This window comes from Drosophila mojavensis, unplaced genomic scaffold (assembly GCF_018153725.1).
Source record: "Drosophila mojavensis isolate 15081-1352.22 unplaced genomic scaffold, ASM1815372v1 contig_80, whole genome shotgun sequence".
NCBI lineage: Eukaryota > Metazoa > Arthropoda > Insecta > Diptera > Drosophilidae > Drosophila > Drosophila mojavensis.
The window spans coordinates 6,879,815-6,902,500 of record NW_025318906.1 but is presented as its reverse complement, the minus strand read 5'-3'; the positions used below and the strand labels follow the sequence as shown (position 1 = coordinate 6,902,500).

At 34.8% G+C, this 22,686-nt stretch overlaps 1 protein-coding gene across 2 annotated transcripts in view; it reads left to right on the top strand.

Moving 5' to 3' along the window:
• The window catches only part of LOC6578966 (UPF0746 protein DDB_G0281095), a 135,857-nt gene that overhangs the window by 1,470 nt on the left and 111,701 nt on the right, over window positions 1-22,686 (top strand). The window contains exon 1 of one of the 2 annotated variants that reach the window (XM_015163396.3): window positions 13,145-13,349. The exons of the other annotated variant lie outside the window; for it this stretch is intronic. The gene's annotated coding sequence lies outside the window, so the exon portion shown is untranslated. Of the gene's footprint in view, window positions 1-13,144; window positions 13,350-22,686 lie in introns of those variants that run through there. 2 annotated transcript variants of the gene reach the window in all.

Genomic DNA, 22,686 nt, shown 5'->3' with positions numbered 1-22,686 from the left:
AATTTTATGTATTAAAGCATCAGTATGTATAGAATATAATGAAATATAATAAAGAAATATCTCTCCGACAGTATTTTATCTTTAACGTGCCACAGCTATTCTCTATCTATTACTTCTTGGCTAGTTCCAATGCAATTCTTAAAAGTCCTGAGAATTTAAAGTACTTAAACTGTTAGCTAACCACAATTCCATGTAATGTCTTACACATGCTTCTCCTATGTTTAAATCTATTCAAAATGCAAAGGCACGATTGCCAGCAACAACAACAGCAACAATGACAACGACAACAATAGCGACAACTGTGAGCAATAACCGGGTAAGAATGTGGCGTTAAATGTGTTTGGTAATATTTATATTAATACCTTATTAGAAGAGTCGTCAATGTGGTCGATGACAGCGCCAAAGCCCAACCCAAAGCAAAAACCAAAGAACGTCCAAGTCAGAATCGAGTGTGGAGAATATCAATGAGTAGAAGCTTTGCCCAAGTGCTACTCAGTTGGTGTTTTGTGGCTAAGACGACACAGACGACAATTGCATTTCCGCCTAATTGTTGGCCCATGGCGACAATGTAACAATGCAGCAAGAGGCTTTTGGCCTACGACTTGAGTGGAGCTGCAGGAAATGCAATCATAAATCGCGCCGTTGGTAATTTGCCATATCTATATAGACAGTAAAGACGACAGACAGAGAGAGAGAGAGTCAGATAGAGTAGAGTAGAGTGAGTGTACAGAGTGTACAGCAATTTTAATGCTGCGGCAATTAGCCTGGTCAGTGGCCAATACGGCATTCGGACAGGGCCTAAACCAGGAAATGTTTTGGCCAAAACACTTGTCAGATTGCATGTTCAATTCTAATAATATAATTTTTGTATACACTAGCAAAGGTTATACTACCTTTGTGATGAAATAGGTAACGCTTGACGAATTGAACAATAAATAAAATGAAAATTATTTAAATTTATACATATATGAAATAAATAAAATAAATTTAATAAAAAATAAGCAAATGAATAAAGAAATAAAATAAATAATAAATACCTACAAATTTAAACTAGTTTAATTATTTATAATTATCATTTTTGTGGGGAAAGGGCATTTAATATTCTTATATATAATTTAGTTGTTCTTTATTTTTATAGCATTTAACTGCAGCTCTGACGATCTGCATGCCAATGTGCAGCATATTGTGTCCCAAGCTATCGACATTGATGCTTCTTCTTCCTTTCTCTCTCTCTCTCTCTCTCTTGCTTTCTGGACCTGGTGTCTGTATTACAACATCATTAGAATTTGATTTGCATTTCCTTGGATGCCGTAGCTCTAACATGGCATTAAAGCCCATTTAGCTGTCGTGTGGCAATTATTGATCAACAAGGTGCCACAATCGCTCAGCACGGTCAGTTGCTTTGCAGTTGCAGCGGTTGCTGTTGTTGTTGTTGCTGTTGTTGCCATTCCTGCTGGTGGTCAAGAGCGACAGCAAAGATTTACATAAAGAAAAGAAGTTGGGAATAAGTAAGAGTGTTGATGATGGTGTGTGTTAAACTTAAGAAATACCCTGAAAATACCCAAGCATAGATGTTTAACAGATATTAAAGATGGCTTGCAATCTATTATCGAATATAAATTCTTTAAAAAGAACACTTGATTAGAAGAGATCGACAAGAATACGGAATAGGGAATGAAAAAGGAATAGCGAATGAATAAGGAATAGGGAAAGAATGGAGAAATGGAGGGAAAGACAAACGAATAGACAGATCATAAGCTTTATATAAATAGATCAGATAAAGTTAAATACTTAATAGAAAAGTAAAAAATAAAAGTAATACAATAATAATAACAATAAACCAATATACCCTCATTAACCATTATCAATAGTGCACAGGGTATAAAAAGTAAAAATAAAACGTTGCCCAGCATGAAATGCCTTTGGATTGTTTTTCTTTGTAGCATTTTCCTTTTTTCTTTTTTTTTTTTTTTTGTTTGAGCCGTTGTTGAATGTTACCTTGCAACAGGCTGTGGCAAGTTAGTTGGCCATTAGCACGGCACAACAGATATTGTCGTCGTCTATTCGTTTGTTGACTGACGTTTAGCTGCCACTGCCACTGCCACTGTGCAGAAATGCCGTTACGCGCAGCCCTTGTTGCAACAACAGCTGCCACACAGCTGTACCTCACTCGAGCTGCGTTTAAATATTTATGTCTCGTTCACTTAAGTTAATCACAGCCAAATGTTAAGCCTGGCTGCCCGGCTGGACAGCTAAACTGGTCAACAGTTTAAATCATTTTCCCCCTCTTTTATTTATTTATGTGGCCAAAGTGTCATTGTGGCATTTGCCTGGCTGTTGAGTTGTTGAAACTTTCATTGTTCGCTGGTCAAAAATATTTTAATTATTTAATGTTGATTGTATTTACGACGAGAGAGAAAAGCCTATAAATATTATGCCTTTGTCAATAAAATATGATAGAGGGAAAATGGTAAATATATATATAGTTGTATAGAGCATGCGAGCTATGTTCGGGTGGCTGATTTAATGGCACTTGTCGTAGCTTGTTTTCGACTTGTATTTATTGGGTAAATAGGAATAAAGCTAAAATTGCAAAAAATATCATCAAAAACTGGAAAATGGAATATAGACTTATCTGAGATACATATATGACATAAATATAATATAAAATATTAAAAAAAATAAAAATAAATAAAAAATAAATAAAAACAATTAAAATAAGAAAGAATGAAAATAAAAAAATTTAAAAATAGAATAAAATTAATAAAAAAAAAAAAATTAAAATAATATAAAAAATAAAATAATATAAAAAAAAATAAATAAAATTCATATATTACATTAAAAAATATTATAAAATAAAATATAATATAATCTAATAAAAAATAAAAATTAAAGAATATTAAATGTATAAACTATATAAAATATTAACAAATTATAAGAATTTCCACTAAAATTTAGCTCATTTTATACCATGAGCAAGCCTTAGACATTCGATTACGCCGTTCTAACTAGTTTTTTTTTAGATAAAATTTATTTATTTATTTATGCGAATAGTGCAAATTTAGCAAAAAAAAAAAAAAACAAAAATATTAGAGCCAACAAATATATAGAGTGCAGCTCCAAACATGTACAACAGACACTTGCGACAAAGAACAAATGGAACAACAACAATAATAACAACGGCGAGAATAACAACAAACAACAACGGCGACAACAGAGCAACAACAAAGCAGCGATAATAATAACAATGCCAATGCTAAGGACCCATAAATATGGCTTTAAAATCGCATGTTGCGGCTGCCCATTGTTGTTGTTGTTGTTGCTGCTGAAGTTGTTCTAATACACTAACTAAACTGGAGTTTGGGTTTACTCTATAGATTTTGTAACATTTCAGTTATGGTTGAAAAGTATCGTGTTATTTGCTTTGAGTAGATACTACTATTTTCATGAATTTACTACTACTTGCAGTACACCTTACTCTTTTAATAACAACACTGCCATTTTTATGATGACATATAATATTCATGCACAGATTACTTTCTTCTTCTACTACTACTACTACTATTTTCATAAACATTCATGCACATACTACTATTTCAATACTATTTTCACGAATTTACTACCATTGGCATGATCACCTTACTGTTTTTATAAACACACGATTTCAGTTATATACTACTATTTTCATGAACCTACTACCGTTTTCAAGACATCACTTCTAGTAGTAGCTACTACTATTTGCAATTTTTGGAATTCCTGGGGAACTTTTTCAGCACACCTTTTACTGTTGATGATGATTAGCTTCGCCCATTGCTCTAAGTAAGTGTATTTGGTCTGCGGCTTGTCAACAATTATTGCCAGCAGCAATTGCAGCTGTTGCGCTGTTATTGTCGTAGTTGTTGTTGTTGCTGTTGTTGCTGCTGTTGTCGTCGGCATTTGTTTGTTTAGCTTGGCGTGTGGCATCGTTGTTGCATTTCATTAATTTACGATTATTGACAAAAATATACACACATACACACACACACACAAGCACACACAAGCACACACAAATATATGAAAAGAAGGAAAAAATTGTTAAAGCCAGCTGGCTGGCATTTGCCTTTAGCATTGGCTTTGACCATTTTTGGGATAAAAAACGTTTGCAGATTAGAAGCCAATTTGGTGTGAAGTCTTGGGCTAACGGCAGCTGGCAGTGCATCAATCAATGCAGTCAGCCCAGGAAGTTGAGGCCAAAGACGGAGAGGACAAAGCTGACCTTGCAATAAGGAAGCGGCATTCGTCAATGTCCCAAGCAGCAGCAGCAGCAGCAGCAACTGCAGCAGCAGAAGAAGAAGAAAAAGCAGCAGCAGCAAAAGTTGAGCCAAAGAAAATTTTCGTGTGAATTCTGCTTATTTATGTGTGCAATTAGTTTTGTGTGGCGCAGCGGGTTGTAGGGGCTGCAACTAATGAGCCTATTTTTATACTCGTTACATGGGGCTTAAAGAGAGTATATTGGCTTTGTCTTATGTCCTTATGAAGTGCAGACTACTTCCTGGACATTGCAGGCAGAAATTGTATATGCTCGTATTGAGAACCCGGTCAGTTAGAATAGCTGCTCCAGAAGATTAGAAGTCTATTTCCATTAGATCGTGGAAAATTGGGTAAAACTGTATCACTTTAGCTTTCGAAGTAGAAATTTTGTTCTGGTTCTCTACTAATTCTCGCTGTGCCAGAGATGAACATAGAAATTCGAAAAGAAATTCCTATATATTCCAACGTTAGTAACTTCAAATTGTCAAAGCATAGATGGATTATTTATAAATAATATGAATTAAACTTTGAACTATGACAACTCCTAAAATATTTCATTAAATAAATATTTGCAACACTTTCGATTTTGGATCTTGAACCTTGGACGAGTATTAGGCAGTCGTCCACACACAGCTGCAAAGTTCTTACTTGTTTTTCCACGTGTTTCTTCTTAATTTATTTATTTTTAATATAATTTGTGTGTGCCACGCCCCCATTGCCCATCAATGCTGGCCACTTGTAATTTTACAACTCAATAAATTGGCTGAGTTTCTATCAGCGCGCAATAATCAAGCCCTGCGCGTAAAACTGTGTGAATGTGTAGTGGTATGTGTGTGCCAGATGTGTGTGTGTGTGTGTGTATGGTGTGTGTGTGTGTGTCTGGTGTGTGCGCAATTATAGTTCTAACGGCATTCAGGCAATTTAGTGCCGCCTTTTTGGGTGGGCAGTGCGATGACCGCAGTCGCTGCCGCTGCTGCCGCTGCTGCCGCTACTCCTGCTGCTGCTGCTGCTGCAACTTGTGGCCGGCATTGTCTGGAGCCAAACTACAATTTGACTGTGTCTGCGTGCGCTCGCGGGCTCCAGCCTGATGTTGGCCACGATTTTGGCTTTGGCGACGGTGGCGATGGCCACACAAAAAAAAATCATCAACATAAATTTTGCTTTTAGTGCGTCGATGCCAAGGCAACAGAGTGAGAGAGAAAGAGAGAGGAGGGAGAGAGTGAGGAGTTAGACAGGCATTGAGTATACGAGCTAGCCGCGTTGTTTTTGGGTGTTGAAACTCATAAAGCCAAGCGCCGTTTTTGGCTATAAAATTGACAGCTTATGGCCGATGGAAATTGAAAAACGGCTGTGTTTTCTATGTGCATAGATGCTCGTTTATCGATAAACTAGAAATGGTTATGATCGATAAAAATCAATCGATTGGCTAATGAGTCCAACTAAAAAGAATGCTAGCCAGCCGACTGAAGTGCGGCTCATATAAAAGATCTAAGCATTAAAGTTATTAAAATTATGTTTTTAGAGAGGCAATCAAAAATTATTTATAAAATCAATTTGGAGCTATTAATTGAAAACTTTTTATGTGATAGTTGAGAGATTAAAGTGTCGTAGTTTGGCCCATAAGAAGAGCTATTTATGGTTGAATTTAGCGAAGACGAAGAAAATAAATAATATAAATATTAATAATAATTTATCAAACAATAACTAATATTTGTATTTTCAAATGTAAATTTTCAATTCGAAATTTTTTAGTAATATTTTATTTTACCAAAATAAATGATATTTTAATTAATTTTTAATGAATTGCATATCATATATATCTAATCTTTATTTAAATTTAAATTACGTTAGCATTTTCATAGTCACTTGCTTTCTATCTGTCAAAATTATATACATACAAACATATATGTAGCGTCAAAGAAATGTTCTTTAAATAGATATGTGAATGCCCCCCAAAAAGCTGTGAACGTAATCTTTTTTAATTGAAAAATTATGCAGTTTTTTTGTTGTTGTTGTTGCTGTTTTTGTTTTGTGCCCATTTTCCAAAAGCCGCAGAAAACAAACCCACAAAAATTGTGTGTGTAGATTAGGCTTATGCATATATGTATATGTGTATATGTCTATGTGTATATATTTGTTTGTTTTGCTCGCTTCTTTTGCGCTAATACCCTGCTGCATATTGAAAATGGGTGAGTGGGGTCTAATGTTTAATATGTTAATGTATGATGTAAATAATATGGGGGAGAAGGCGCATTGGAAGTATTCAATGTAATTATGTATCTATATATATCATTTATAGTAAATATGATTTAGTACTGTCTCGGCATTGGACGCCTGGACTGCACAGCAAGTCCGTTCTTATTTTTCATAAGCCTCATAACTTTCTATAAATTCGATAAATATCGATATACATATTCATTTGCATTGGGCTCATATTACAGATTGTTTACTTTGATTTTCCCTGTTCGACTTATAGATATAGATATAATATAGCAATAAGTTTCATAATGGTTATTATATTAAATTAAAATGTGATATATACATATGAATTTTTTTCTATCTATATAAAATAGTTTTGCGTTCCATTTGAGGTAACTTATCGTCGATCAGCTTCGACTAGGGAGAGAGAGAGAGAGAGAGAGCTCTTTCTTTGCGACTTGCTTATGCATAGCTTTTTGGTTAATTTGTTGAGCTCTCAAAAATTAAAAAAAGTAAAAAAATTCATGAAATATATTAATATGCAAGCGGCAGCCGCAACAACAACAACAAAAACTACAACAACAATTTTGCTGACAGTGAAACGCTGCGTTAAATGTTCTGCAGTTCTTGAAAGTACCGTTGCTCTCTGGTGCGTTATGGTTTGTTGACTGCCGGCGACAACTTCCGACGCACTACCACCACCACCAACAACAACAACAATAACAACAACAGCAATAACAACCACAGCCATAAAAAGGCCAACAACCACTTGAAACAACTGGACAGCGCGTTGCGGGTGGCTTGGGCCGTTGCGTTGCCCCACCGTGGTGCAAAAGGCGTGCAAAGTGGTGCTGACTGTTGATGAGTAGGCGGCTCAAAGGGGGTGTGGCTGATTTGTAAATTGGTTCTAACTGCTTTTCGTTGGCATTGCTGGTGCTGTAGCTGTTGTTTTAGCCACGTTGCTTGCGGTGGCTTTAGCCACACAAATTGTATTTCATTTAGCTGTTAATTAAATTTTCCACACTTTGGCAAACTATTTTTTTTTTTTTTTTTTTCGACTAACGCCAGCGGGATGCGCCACAGTGGGCAATGGGAATTGCTGGTTGGCTGGCAGGTGGGCGGTTGCCATAATAAAAGCCAATAACAATGGTGTATGACAAAACACTTGCTAATGACCCAAATTGGTTGACTGCAGTGAAAAGTCAGCATGGCCATCAGCCAAATGAGGTAATTATCAAAATGGAATGCTGAGGTTGAAAAAGCCGAAGATGCTAATACACTTTCACATACACAGAGATAAATAAACTAGAAGTTGGCTTGAATGGGCTTCTAAATACAAATTTAAATGTAAAGTATTTCTTTGATATTCTAAAAATATATATAAATATATAATATATAGCTTACATAATAATCGTTTATGAATATTATAGAGCATCAAGATCATTTCAATGTCAGTTTTATAACAGATGACGGTCCTCTTTTATGCTTTAGATATTTCTATGCCCAACTTGACCCTTGTAGAAATCAATTTTTTCTACAGAACTCGCTTAGATTAGTAGTTGAGCTTGGCAGATAAGCTAGACGAATGTGTTCAGTTATTAAGTTTGAAGAGCAAAAATTCATATTGCTATTGATCGTATCTATGTGAGTTAGAGATCTCCCTCTGTGCTATAATAGTGTTGAAAAATTAATTATACAATTTAGATTAGTATTTAGTTGGGAAGCTTAGCTTTGAAATTACCGACCATTTGTTCCTTTTATTATTAAGATCAAAGAAATCTCTTCCATGGATTGTTTCCTGCGAATTCTCTTTATTGCGTAAGATTCTAGTCTTAAACAGCTTAACTGGGAATGTTGACCTACTTACAGTAATTGAAGGAAGGTATTCTAGTAGTTAGAAGGTATTTATTCGATAGTCATAAGTTATAAGAAAGTTCTTTTTAAAGTATTTCTAGTATTTCTGGTAAGAATAATATAATATAATTGTTCTTATCAGATTCTTATTCTGGTATTAATTCTGCAAAATTTATAAATTTGTTCTATTATTTTATTAAAATGTTTTATCATGATGCTATGACAAAAACTAGATTTTTTCTTACTAATTTATAATAAATATTAAATAAACCATGATAGGGCATATCCTCTTTGGTACCTTCTAAAAAAGTTGTCTTATTCTATTTTTATTCACAATTGCAACACCCTTATAAAGGGTATATCTCAACAGATTTCAAGTTAAATAAAGCACGTGCCGTATTTTTGGCCAAGTGCAAACAATAAAAAATAATAATAAAAATCTCACCTGAACTTCTACCCTAAACCAATTTACACGCCCTTCTTTTGTTTTGCTGTTTTGTTATTGTATTGTCATTAATTGGAATTTCTTTAGTTTTGACTGTTGTTGCATGGAGGGGTCAACAACAACAACAAAAACAATAGCAGCAACCGCAAGTTGACTGAACACCGGTAGCTCCAGACCTTCGCACCTCTCCCCACTTTTGGGATTTTATGGGTTGGGCTGGGTATTTTTGGTTTTTGTGTCTTTTGTCGCGCCTGAATGCGACTCGATAAAGCAGACAATGGACAAATGTATTAATAAAGTTATGAAATTCACAATTGTAAGCCAAGCACAGCGTGCGGCCAATGGAGGGAGGAGGGAAGGGTAGCTGAAATGTTGAATAGAGTAGCATAACAATTATGTAATAAAATAAATGTGCTTAATGCGATTTAAGTGCAAAGAATTGGTGCAAATAATTATGATCTATATCTATATCTATATCTATATCTATATCTATATCTATATCTATATCTATATCTATATCTATATCTATATCTATATCTATATCTATATCTATATCTATATCTATATCTATATCTATATCTATATCTATATCTATATCTATATCTATATCTATATCTATATCTATATCTATATCTATATCTATATCTATATCTATATCTATATCTATATCTATATCTATATCTATATCTATATCTATATCTATATCTATATCTATATCTATATCTATATCTATATCTATATCTATATCTATATCTATATCTATATCTATATCTATATCTATATCTATATCTATATCTATATCTATATCTATATCTATATCTATATCTATATCTATATCTATATCTATATCTATATCTATATCTATATCTATATCTATATCTATATCTATATCTATATCTATATCTATATCTATATCTATATCTATATCTATATCTATATCTATATCTATATCTATATCTATATCTATATCTATATCTATATCTATATCTATATCTATATCTATATCTATATCTATATCTATATCTATATCTATATCTATATCTATATCTATATCTATATCTATATCTATATCTATATCTATCTATATCTATATCTATATCTATATCTATATCTATATCTATATCTATATCTATATCTATATCTATATCTATATCTATATCTATATCTATATCTATATCTATATCTATATCTATATCTATATCTATATCTATATCTATATCTATATCTATATCTATATCTATATCTACATCTATATCTATATCTATATCATTTTAAATATTTTTTATTAATATTTTATTTGTGCATAAATATAAAGAAAATGCAAAACATTTTAATTTAACATTGACATATTGACAGAGAAATACCCTGAACTCACGTTTTTCGGATTTGAACTCTGAACTTCATGAAATGTATGCAAAGCGATATCTATTGCACTATAAAGCTGAGTCAGCTTAACAGTAAACTAACCTTCAAATCAAATACAAAAACTATAAAGTAAATAAATAAATAATTTTTTAAATTCAAAAAAAAAAAAAAAAAAACTTTAAATGCCCTATTTAACTGTTTATCACATTTCATATATAATCCCGCAATCAACCGTTATTGTATAAATAGCTAATTGCTGAGCTTTCAGTGCAATTGTGTTATAACAGTTTTACGAAATTTCTTGTTGCGTTAAGTGTTATAATTAACGGTTACATTGAATGAAAAATTATCTCATTGCGGTCGCTTGCATTGCAATTCATTTGCTTTTCTTATTTTCAGTTGAAGTAAAAGTAAAAATTGGAGTCAATTTGCGGCGAACACTTGAAGCTGTTTATTTATATTTGTTTGCTTATTTATCACAATAATACGCCATGGCAACCACCCACAAAACGAGCCCAATTCAACCCAGTCACCCAGAGCCAACCCCAAAGTACAACTCAATTTGCTTGAAGCGTACGGCCAAGCGTCCAGCGAGCGGCAGCAAACAGCTGTTTTTCTTTGCCGTATAACAGTTGTATAACAGTGAGAGCGTGGGAGAGCCACAAATAGTAAACAACAAACACAAACCGGCTGTTGTTGTTGTTGCTGCTGCTGCTGTTGCACTCTGTTTCACTTCCGTTAAAGAGAGCGCGCGAGCATGAGAGCGTGTGAGAGAGTGGGAGCGCATACGAATGCAAAGAGAGCGCGTATAGGCTAATTACTATTGCTTTGCTGCAGTTTCTGCTATCTTTTTGTGCGAGGCGCACATCTACTACTATTTTGAACAGCTGCTGATGTTGGTCTTTCTGTTAAGTACAAATATTTTTTGGCAAACGGAAGCAAACAGAGAGAGAGAGAGAGAGAGGGAGTGAGAGAGAGCGGGCACGAGAGAGAGACAGATGAGACGAGTTAAAAAACCGACTCGGTCGACTTTGGCTTCGGGCCGACAACAACGCGAACAGCAGAACAAGAAAAAACAAACCAGTTAACTGCTTTGGCTTTTGCGTTGGCGTTGGCAGCGACAGCGGCAGCAGCATTGGCAGCAGCGGCATCGGCTCGAACTCTTTTGGCCAGCTTGGTTTCAGTTGAGCTTTGCCAGCCAAAACGACAACAACGAACACGACGCTGCGTTTGGGTGCAACACGAGTTGAGCTCTGAGACTCCCGATTTTTTGACGAGTCTACGCGTCGCGTACAACTGAACAACAGCTAAATAAACAAACAAGCAATAAAACCAAATTACTAAAAAAAAATAGAGATAAAAAGAAAATATTAACAAAATAAAGAAAAGAAATTCAAAATAAAAGTAAAAACAAATCGAAGACAAATATAAACATTAATAGCAAAACGGTAAATTTTGTTGCAAAAAACAACAACAACAACAGAAAAACTTGCTAATTAAGCAGCAAAAGCGCAGCGCCCAAACCCCCCCCAACAAACACAGCAGAAACCAGTTTTTAGCAATTAAAATGAAAAAATATAAGAATATATAAATATATATATTAAAGCAGCCTATATATATAGCTATATGTGTATATATATATGTCTCCATATGCATGTATATATGTATATATATTTGTATATTGCGTTAAACTTAAACAAAAGCGCAGCTCGTGCTTGACAAAAACAAAACTGCAAGTGTATAAGTACTTGAGTGTGTGCATGTGTGTGTGTGAGTATGTGTGCGGTGCTGTGCTGTGCTGCCTTCTAAACAGCCTTGAAAGCTGCCTCGCATCAGCCTTTGCTGCACTGTCAACCGAGTAGCAGCAGCAGCAGCAGCAGCGGCAGCCAACAACAAAGCGTTCCACAAGTCACAACAAAAGCATCAGAGGCAGCAGCAACAGCAACAGCAACAGCAGCGGCAGTGGCAAGAGCTCAAGCAGCTAAAGAGATGTTGCTAGGAAGAAGACGAAGCGCAGCTGACTTTATGACGTCGCCAGCTTGGCGTGTTAACCTGGCCAAGAGGCAGAGGCAACAAAGCTAGCAGCAACAGCAACAGCAAACAGCAACAGCTACCTGGCTAGACATGAAACCTGGTGTTGTGTCTATCTGTTGCTGGCTGCTTGCAACTGCAACACATACACACACGCACACATACACGCTAAAAAGGGCAGCGGAAAAAAAAATGCGAAATTCGCTTTTGTTTTTTTTTTTTTACTTTTTTATGAGTTTTTCATAAATTCTGCAACAGTTGAAAAAAAGTAAAACAAATAAAAGCAAAAGAAAATAGCTAAAAGGCGCGCAAAATTTCTACAGACACATGTATGGGTGCGAGTGTGTGTGTATGTGTATGCGTGTGTTTGTGTGTGTGTGGAAAAACCGGTTGCACTTGAGCTTTTTTTTATTTGATTTTTTAGCGCTTGGCTGTGGCGAAAATAAATAAAAGCGATTAACTTGAGACAGTTTTAGTGGCCAGACCCCCAAATGCAGCCGCTGGCCGGCAGCTCTTTTATGGCTAGTTTTTTCTCTCGGTTTCGGCTAGCTTTTTGCATATTTGCATCATAAATCTGCAGTGCATAAAGTCCCTAGCTATATAGATTGCATATATATATATATATATAGAGTTATTCCAACAATCGTGTTGGCATCTCTTTTGTTTGGCTGTTTTTATGCATTTAGCTTCTTTTATTTGTTTTGAGCATTTCCCTTTTGTTTTTGTTTGAATAAGAAATTTCATAATTTCATTATTTCATTTATTGCTTTAAAACGTTTTTGTTGTGAACCGTCTGAACTGTGCTTAAAAAAAATTATATGAATATAAACAAATTAAATAAAAACTGCAAGTTTTGCAGTAAAAATGTATAAAAATTTTCATTTACAATTCGTTACTTTGTGTCATTTGATTTGTGGAACTTTTTTGCATTATTAATTGTTATTTATGACAGCCGCTGAGGGCACAGCCGCCAAAGGCACGAAAAAAAGCAGAGCCAGAAAAACAAAAAACAACAAAATATAATAAATTAATAAGAGAAAAAGCATAAAACAGATAAACACAATCAAAATCGAAATCAAAATCAAAATCAAAAATCCAACAAAATTCCAACAAGACATTGGACAGGTGTCAGCCAGAGCAAAAGCGGATTTTCATTAATCAAAAGGTGAGCAACAACATTTGATTTAGTCGTGCTGGGTGGAACGCTCGAACAGCTCGATCGAGTTAAACATAATACAGGGAGTAAGAGGGCTTTGGGGAGGTTTGTCTTGGGTCAGCAAAGAAGGGCGTCTGACTCGGGCGAATAGTAAAAAAAAAAAAAAATAATAATGCAGGCAATTTGCAATGTTTGTGCTCGATCTAATTGCATTTCGTAGTGAATCATTAATTGAAAGCATTTGTTAAAACAGTTTGAAAGGACTTTGCAATCTATGAAATTTATTTGAATTGGCAAAGTGCGAAACAATTGCAAAAATTTAGGGAATTTCTGAGAGTTTTTATATTGAATGAAAAAAGTAACTGAAATGAAATAAAAGTATAGTTAATTGCTTATAAATATATATATGAATATATAAAAACTAAATTAAATTAAATAAATTTAATATATTTATTTTTGTTGTAATTTTATATAAATTAATTAAAGTAATTAATTAATAATTAATTAAAGCAATTTCTTGTTTACTATAATAGTTAAGTTTACAAATAATTAAAAAATAAATAAATAAATAAAAATGGATAAAATATTAAAATATAAATGCCTAAAAAAAAAAAATAACAATAATAATAGATTATCAACTACGTAAAAATATTAACATTAAAAAGATTACTTAAAAATTTTAAGAAAATTTATATAATTTATTTATTATAGAATTATTAGCAATGCGATAAGCAAATCATTTTCCTCCACCCCCTTTATACTCAACCTTTAATTCCGATTACACTTGGCATTGCAATGCCTTAATTGAATTATCCTTTAACGAAAGCATTCTACATTTGCCTATTTTGTAATTAATTACTCAAATGCCAACATTTTTGGCCAATTACGTCAATTGTTTCGGGGCCTCTGGGACTGACAAATATGAAGCAATGGCACAAGAGCCAAATTAATTAAATTAAATTGTTAAGCAGCTGAGGCTGAAATTGCAACTGAAGCTTGAATGCTTCAAATTCAAAAACTTTCAATTATATCAAAAGCATTTGAATTATACAAAATGCTAAATGCGCATACGCCGCGTGTGCCCAGCGGCACAGATAGATAGATAGCAAATTGCTGGCAATGATTCGCACACATTAACGTGCTACATAGCGCTGGCTAAATAGTACTAAACTAACGGTACGTGCTGTGAATTATTAAAACAAATCAATTAAAACAGAGAGATGGGAAAAAAACAAAGCAAAACAAAGCAAAACAAAATATTTGAGTTTTGCGCTCGACGCGAGCCATTCAGCGATTCAACGAAATCAAAATTTTATCTGCATATCAGTAGTTATTGTTTATGTTTATATTTATGACCACGCCTCAGCCCGCTGCTGGCCCCCTTTTTGGTGAATCTGCATAACAATAGCCGCCCCCCTAAAGCTGCTTAAATGCTGCCATTTCGTAGTCAACAACATTTTAATTAAAAATCTTTTGCTAGGCTGCGTTTCTGGGTTTTGGGGGCTGTGTGTGTGTAGGGTTTTCAGATTTTCGGTTTTCTGGTTTATGAATATTTGCACGTGTGTGTGTGTGTGCCAAGACCCGCGCCATGCATTTGCTCTACCACGCCCACACGCCCACCAAACAGCCGGCGGGCAATAAATGTTAACAAGCATTCAAAAAATTTGCATAAAATGTGCGCGTCTCGTTTTCATACCGGTTCATGAAGTTGCAAAGGGAGTGTATTAGCTTTTGGTAGGACATATGCTGGTGGGGAATGCGAATGGGAATGTGTGCACTGCGGTGCATCTATGTGTCTGTTGGTTTCGCTGCCTGTCCGCTTGACTGTGGCTTCTACTTCTATGTGCATGAGCACCGAGTATTTCAACTGTTATTGCGGTTGCTCTTTGAGATATTTCAACAACGTGTCGTTACCCCTATCATGCCAACTGCTTTTCAAATGTCCAGTTAAATTTGGTGTGTTGTATCATTTGGTACTAAATCATATTTGCCCCTTGAAGAAAAGAGAAGCACTTAAAACTTGAATAGTATTAGAGTTAGAATCATAAATTCTTGGGAGTTGCTTCTCAGCTCTACTGCTTTTCAGGTGGATTTTTCAGTTAACTACAATCCATTCAAGGAAAATCGGAAAAATATTGAATTTATTGAAATGGAACTTTGATGTCTAATTGTTTTATTATTTAGTAGGCAGAAGATGGCGCGGAAGATCCCTTAAAGTGTATGCATTCTATATCATAGTCAACAGCGAAGTCATTCTAGCAATGTTCCAGTGTCCTTGTATATTAACACGTAGATCTCAGTACCTATAGGTGTTTTAGAATCCAATTTTGTTATATAGGACCTGTGAATAGCTAGAGTTTGTTTTGAATAATCGATAACTCATATCGCTTCAATATAGTTGCTTAAAATGTTTATCGACCTTAGATATGAATCGAATATCGCATGTCTTTAGAGCTTGACTCTCAAGATTTGCTATAAATTTTCATATATTTTTTATTCCATACTGATTTTTATTTAGGATAATTTGATCAATTTTCTTAAGCTGAATTTCAAACCATCTCGATTTATAGATTTCTCCCTTGAACGAGAATTACGCAGTCGTGTTTACAACGTTGTCACTTGCCAGATTATTGAGGTTTTGAAATTCAAAACGTAAAACGACTCAATTTTTGCATTTCTAATTTTTTAAATTTATTTTTGCTACGCAATGAAAATTTTGTCTATACACACATACGTATATACATACATACATAGGTGTGTGTGTGGCAATTAAATGGACAGCGAATTAATCACAAAATGTTCATAATAATTTTATGCAAAAATTTCGTTGGACCAAAGCTGTTGCTGGTAAATGCGTGCGAAAATATTTTCGTAAAATTATGCAAATTTATTTCTAATTTATGTTAATTGAAAAACTTGACAAAAATAACATTTTGATTTGCCAGAAATGATAATGAAGATATATATGTATCTCTATATGATACTATGTGTTTTTATTGATAGTTGCATTGTTGTCTAGCGAAGCGTTTGAATATTTTTTTTTATTTTTATTTATTTTTTTATTTTTTGTATATAATTTATTGCAGAGAGATTTGGCAAATTAAGCATATTTTATTGCATTTACATGGGAAATTACCAGGAGCTAGTGCAAATAATAATACATGTTAGTTTAACCAGATTTAGTACAGTTAATTAAGTTGTACAGATTGTAATTCTATTTAAATTGATTGGCAATTAAATATATGCTGAGGTTGCTAAATAGAGATAGCTGATGGGTGTTAGAAGTGCTGAAATAGGTGTTCTAATAGTGTGGAAAAATACAATAAAATAATGATAATTATAATGATAATAATGATATGCTGCTTCGATAAATGGCGCTCTAACCGAGGATTTCATTTTCATTTTTTGTTTGCTGTTTTTCTGACTGAAGAACATCATCTTTTCTGTTGGACTGTATTTCACCCTTCAACTGTACTTCAGCCCGCATTAGACATCAAACTGTACTCTTGTTATGTTCTCTATCTTCGTACTGTCCTTTGTCTTTGCTCTATTGTGCAGCTGCCACTTGTTCCGCCGCAATGCCTTTTCGACAAAGTCACAGACCCTTTGCCAAACTTCTTTCTCTTTTCACATTTGCTCTACTATAGCTCTAGGGTTCTCTGTTTTTAGCAGGTCAATAGATGCAAGTGTGCGTTGTAAATTGCATTGTAGTAGTATGTATAGGCAACCATACTCAATGTAACCATAATCAATGATAATGTTAATGATAATGATGTTGACCAGTGAAATGATAATGATAATATTAAGAGTTCTATCATTAAATGAAGCTAAAAAAAAATTTTACGGACAATTTGTATCTAAATTGTTGAATCTCTCTAATGTCTCTTTATTTGTGACTCTCAGTGTCAGCCTCTCTAGCTCTTCATATCACTAATATGCACTGTTTTAGCTCGTTCTACCTTCCTTATTTGTGATGCAGTGTCAGAGTACAGGTAAGAACTGTCTCTAAGACTTCACTCATTGTGCTGCTGCCTCTCTTATCATTGTTCTGACTTATTCGCGCCTCTCTATGTGCTTCACAAACACTCAGCGAAAGCTTACCTTAATGAAAAGAGCTCCCGCAGAAATTCTACGTTAAATGCAGTTGCCTCTATTATTTTTTCCACTTACTCGCGCCGCTCTATGCGCTTCACAAAGACTCAACGAAAGCCTAACTTCACTTTTCTCTTTGTCTTTATCCATAAGACACTGAGCAGTCATTTATGTAGTTAGCTGTAGCCTTGTTGCTCTTGCCTTTTCCCAATTCATATTCAAATGCTTTCCAGCTGCCCAGCACGCGGTCCGGCTGGGCAGCCACAGTTATTTGCGTTTAATTGAACGAAAAAGGCTTATTTAACAATTGGGCGTCATGCGGTGAATTTTCCAATTGACTGACGTTCAATTGAATTGTGTGTGGGCGTGGCATTTACATTGAATTATGGCATCAATTGGAGTATCTTTCAATTTTGCTCTTTATTTTCAATCTCACATCTCTTTTTTTTATTTTCCTGTCTATTGTTAATTAATTCTGCATTAATTTGAATGCAATTAAAACGAATATAAATCAACAAGCAGATTTGCATTCAATTTTTGTTACATGCCATTGGATTCCATTTACTTTTCCAATTGCAAAACTCTCCAAAATGGCCATAAATCATTTGAGTTATTGTTGGGTTAATTAAAATGAAACAGTGAAAAAAAAAACCATATGAAATTAAAACTTTGTTGCTGGAAAATTGCGTAAATTACAAATTGAAGTTTCGTGTGAGTGTGTGTGTGTGTGTGAGTGTGTGTTGTGAGTGTTAAATTGAGTTAATTTTTAATTATGGCCACAGAACGCGCACGTTAAATTGCCTTTTAAAATTCAATTTACATTTGGGTTTCGCTCTTGCCGCACAGGTTCATCATTAATTTATGAGCCGAGAGGTGCCATGGAAGAGTTGCGTTAAGAATTCAACTAGAAGTGGGATTAGTAAATGGAATACGACTTAGCTTAATGCATAATGAAATGGATTAAGTAAAAGTAGAGAGCTTTCTGTTAGCTTAGATTCAGCTAGATTGTAATTGAAATGTAATAAAAGTGAGAATTCTTAAGTATTATTTTATTTATATACTTTACAATACAGCCTTAATCGTCGAACAGCTTTAAAAGCACTTTAAAGCTGTTTAATGAGCTTTTAACTTTAATGATGATCATAAAAAAGCTGAAAATTGCATTACCTATTTTCTTTTTAGCTTTGATGCATTGGAGAGTTTATTTAACTTTGATTTATATGCACTTAAATGCTATGTAAAGTTTGTGAACAGTATTTAATTAAAAGCTTTAAAAGGCATTTATACTTGATGCAGAGCGCCTCCTTTTTTTTTTGAAAAAAAAAAAAAATATTTTTATTTATACTTTCATGTTATTTATAATTAATAATGAATTTATGAAGGGAAAATTCTCTAACTGAAATAAAAATGAGATTTTATTAGTAATTTTAGTATATAAATAGTTTTGTTTATGATCAAAGGTCTTCAATATTATCCAGCTGAAGTGAAAAAGAGCTTATAGTAGAAATTTCATTATATAAAATATATTTGTATATAAATTAATATATTAACAATCAAAGCTCATTTTGATCTATATTTAATTTAATCAAGGAGTAAAAAATGAGTTGTGATTGTATATTTATTAAATTTATTTATTTATATAAAAATATCTCTTTTTGCTATATATAATTTTTTTAAAGTAAAAAAAAAGTTCAATTAATCTGCTCAAAATTTAAATTATATTTTTATTGATTGAGGCTCACTCAATCTATTTTCTATGAATATATATCAGCTTTTAAATGAAATCCTGATTATAAATTTATGCGAAATTACTGTGGCAGCCCTCGTTAATATTATTCTTGTGCGGCTTTGATTGGCACAGCCAAAAAAAAAAAAAAAAGAATAAAAAAACATGGTTTATCGTTTCGTAGCAGATATTTTTTTCGGTCCGGCCTTAACAATTACGCGCATGTGCGTAAGACTCTGTTAACTTGGGCACTTGGCTCTTAGGGGCTTGGAGCTTGTTGCTTGTGGCTTGGAGTTGGGTCGCTCAACAGGAAGCTGCGTCGCTTGGCATTTAAAAACGTATTAATTTTGACGCGCCAGTTTTTATTTTTGTTGTTGCTTTTTTGGTGCGTTGTTTTGGACTGATGATGGTATCTGTGGCTGGCGCGGAGTTACAGACTGCTCGAGAGTGATATAAACGCGAATAAGTTACGTCAATTTTGGTGTTTGGGATACATTTGTTGGCTTGAGGTCTACAACCTTGATGGTTAGGGCCGGCATCAAGTGGCTGAGCTGCTTTGCTTTTTTGCTTTTGCTTTTTGCTTTGATTATTGCCATTAATTAAAGCGATTTCAGATGACAAATGATGTGAAAAGAAGTTAGAGCTTGTGCACTAAACCTCAAGCAAGAGATGTGTGTAAATATTAGCATAAATATTACATAAGCCACAACAATGCTAATGAGTAATGAGAGAGAGAGAGAGAGAGCAGTAGGCCGAGTGAGAGTGTGAGGGGGTTGTCGCTGATATGACAAGCAGCCGGCGGGGCCAATGAAGCCAATGACCCAAACGCAACTGTTAAAATAAACGAGCAATTATTAATGCGAACTCAACTCGAGCGCGCGTCTTTGTTAGCCTGGCTAAGTAAGTGTATGTGTGTGTGTGTGTGTGTGTGTATTAGTGTGTGTTTATATATGTATGTTGTCTGACTTATAAAACATTTCATTACACGATACAATTGAGTGAACGCCTTGAACTTCCGCTTAAAGAAGTTCAAGCAGACAAACACAGACAGAGAGAGAGAGAGAGAGAGGGAGAGAGGGAGATGGGGAGATGGGGGAGAAAGGGTGATGAGGAGAGAGGGGGAGAGACTGAGACAGAGCCAAGTAGAATGACAGTCAAGAAACGAAGACGAAGTCATTTTTGTGCTGAGTTGTGGCAGAGAGTGTGCCTGTGTGTGTGTGTGTGTGTGTGTGTTTGTGTGTGAGTGTGTGTGTATATAGTTGAAGGCATGTTTCACACTTCAGAGCCTATCGGCGGCCGCAAAAATGAAAAAAAAAGCCAAACAAATTGTAAAGTCATAGCCAAGTCAAGACGTAGCCGCAGCCAACACCAACAGCAACAACAACAACAGCAACACCAACAGCAACACCAACAACTTCAAGTCCAAGTCCAAGACCAAAGTCTTTGCTGGCCTGCTGCTAAAGTTAAACTTAAGCAGTACAAAAAGGCTTTTAATTTTAATTTGCATATGGCAGAACGAGCGCTTGAGCAGGCGCTGCAGCAACAGCAACAGCAAGAACAACTACCAGTGCAACAACAACAAGAACTGCAACTGCAGCAAACACCCTTACAGCTACAGATACAAAAGTATTAAGTAAGTATCTGCTAGATACATGCAGCGCACAGCAAGTACTTAGAGCGCTGCGCAGCGCTGCGCTGGGCCCTTGCAATTTCAAGTGCCAACTTGTGGAAAAATAGCAACAGGGCAGGCAGTAAAGCAGCAACAACAGCAACAACAACAACAATGTTGGACTTGCCCATGGCCCATGGCCTGGCAAAAATGCAAGTTAAATTTAATTTATTTCTGCTGCGATTGCTGCGCTTGTCTACCAATGGCTATGCATGTGCCTGTGTGTGTGTGTGTGTGTGAAAAATGGTTAAAGGAGTTGGCCAAGTCCAAGTCCAAGTCCAAGTCTCACTCTCTTCTTAAGTGGGGTTCAACTCTAATGACCGCGTGTGAAAATGAAAATGGAAATGCCACAAAGTCGTCGGCGGCGGCGTCGGCGGCGTTGGCGTTGGCGTTGCGCTCTGCTGAGCGCAACTTGGACTTCACCATATACAACATACAACATTCAAGTCAAGCTGCAGACACGACTTCTGGCCATGGCTTGGGGCGGGACGGAGGGCGCAACGCACTTGCAGCTTTTGGGGGGGGCGCATGCAACATGTGAACTTGTGAAAAATCGAAATTCCAATTCGAGCGTCTGAGAACACGCTAAGAGCTGCCAGCCGAATGCCTGGCAATGATTTACGCTTAAATAACATGTCTTTGTTGCCGACGACGACGACGTCGAGTCTCATCATATTTGCTTGACCTCATGTTAATGAATATCCATACAAGTATTTTGCTACATATTCCCGACTTTGGAAAATTGCTAAAATACAAAATACAAAATACCAGAAAAAAAAGCCAAATCACGAATTCAGGTCAGCATAGAACTCGTTGGCAACTTCTGTACAAATTATATTCAATTATGGCTGGCTGCTTTATCAAGATTTCAGCAGCAGCAGCGGCAGCAGCAGCTCAATTACCGAGCCAAGTCAAAGCAAAGCCCAGGCTTCGAGTGTGGGGCTGAGGCATTTGTATTCTAACATAGATAGATCAACAGACATCATTTTCATAATTACATAATCATATCGATATATAGGAAGAGACAAGGGCAACAACAAATGAGAAATTGATGACAAAAAGCATGAACAGAAAACGGAATGAAAGAAAGACAAACGCAAATGATGCTAAAAGAGACATTCGAATGTTCTTTTCAATACAGAAATGCGAATGGCTATATAAATGAAGTAAACAAAATATAAAATTCATAATTATGTAAATCTGCTGCTAATTAACTCAGAGAACATTGAAGAGGTTTAGATGACAATTGATAAGTATTTATCTATTTAGACAGATAAAGATGGGGAATTTTTATGGTATTCAGAGCGACAAGATTTTAGGTATAAAATAAATAAAAAGAAAGAGGGAGATAGGGGAACAGGCAGAGAGAGAGAGAGAGAGAGAGAAAGAGAGAGAGAGAGATATTTATTGAGAGAGATAAAGGAGATATAGATAGGAGTAAATATTTAGTGTGTGAGAGTGAGAGAGAGAGAGAGAGAGGGAGAGAGAGAGATAGAGAGATAGAGAGAGAGAGGGAGAGAGAGAGAGAGATGGGGAGAAAAAGAGATAGAGAGAGATAGATCGATAGAGAGAGAGATAGATAGAGAGAAAAAAGTGCTAGATAGAGAGCGAGATATACAGAGAGAGAGAGAGAGAGAGAGAAAGTAAATACAGATAAATTCGCGATCTAATAAATAATAATTAACTATAATAATAACTAATAATAATCATACTCAAATTTATATTTAAATTAATTTAAATTTATTATATAAAAATATATTTAAAACGTAATATAAAATCAAATAATATTTTTACAATTTTTACTTTTCGCCAAGCTTCAGCAAACATCTTCAACAATCCACAATACACTCTATAAGCCT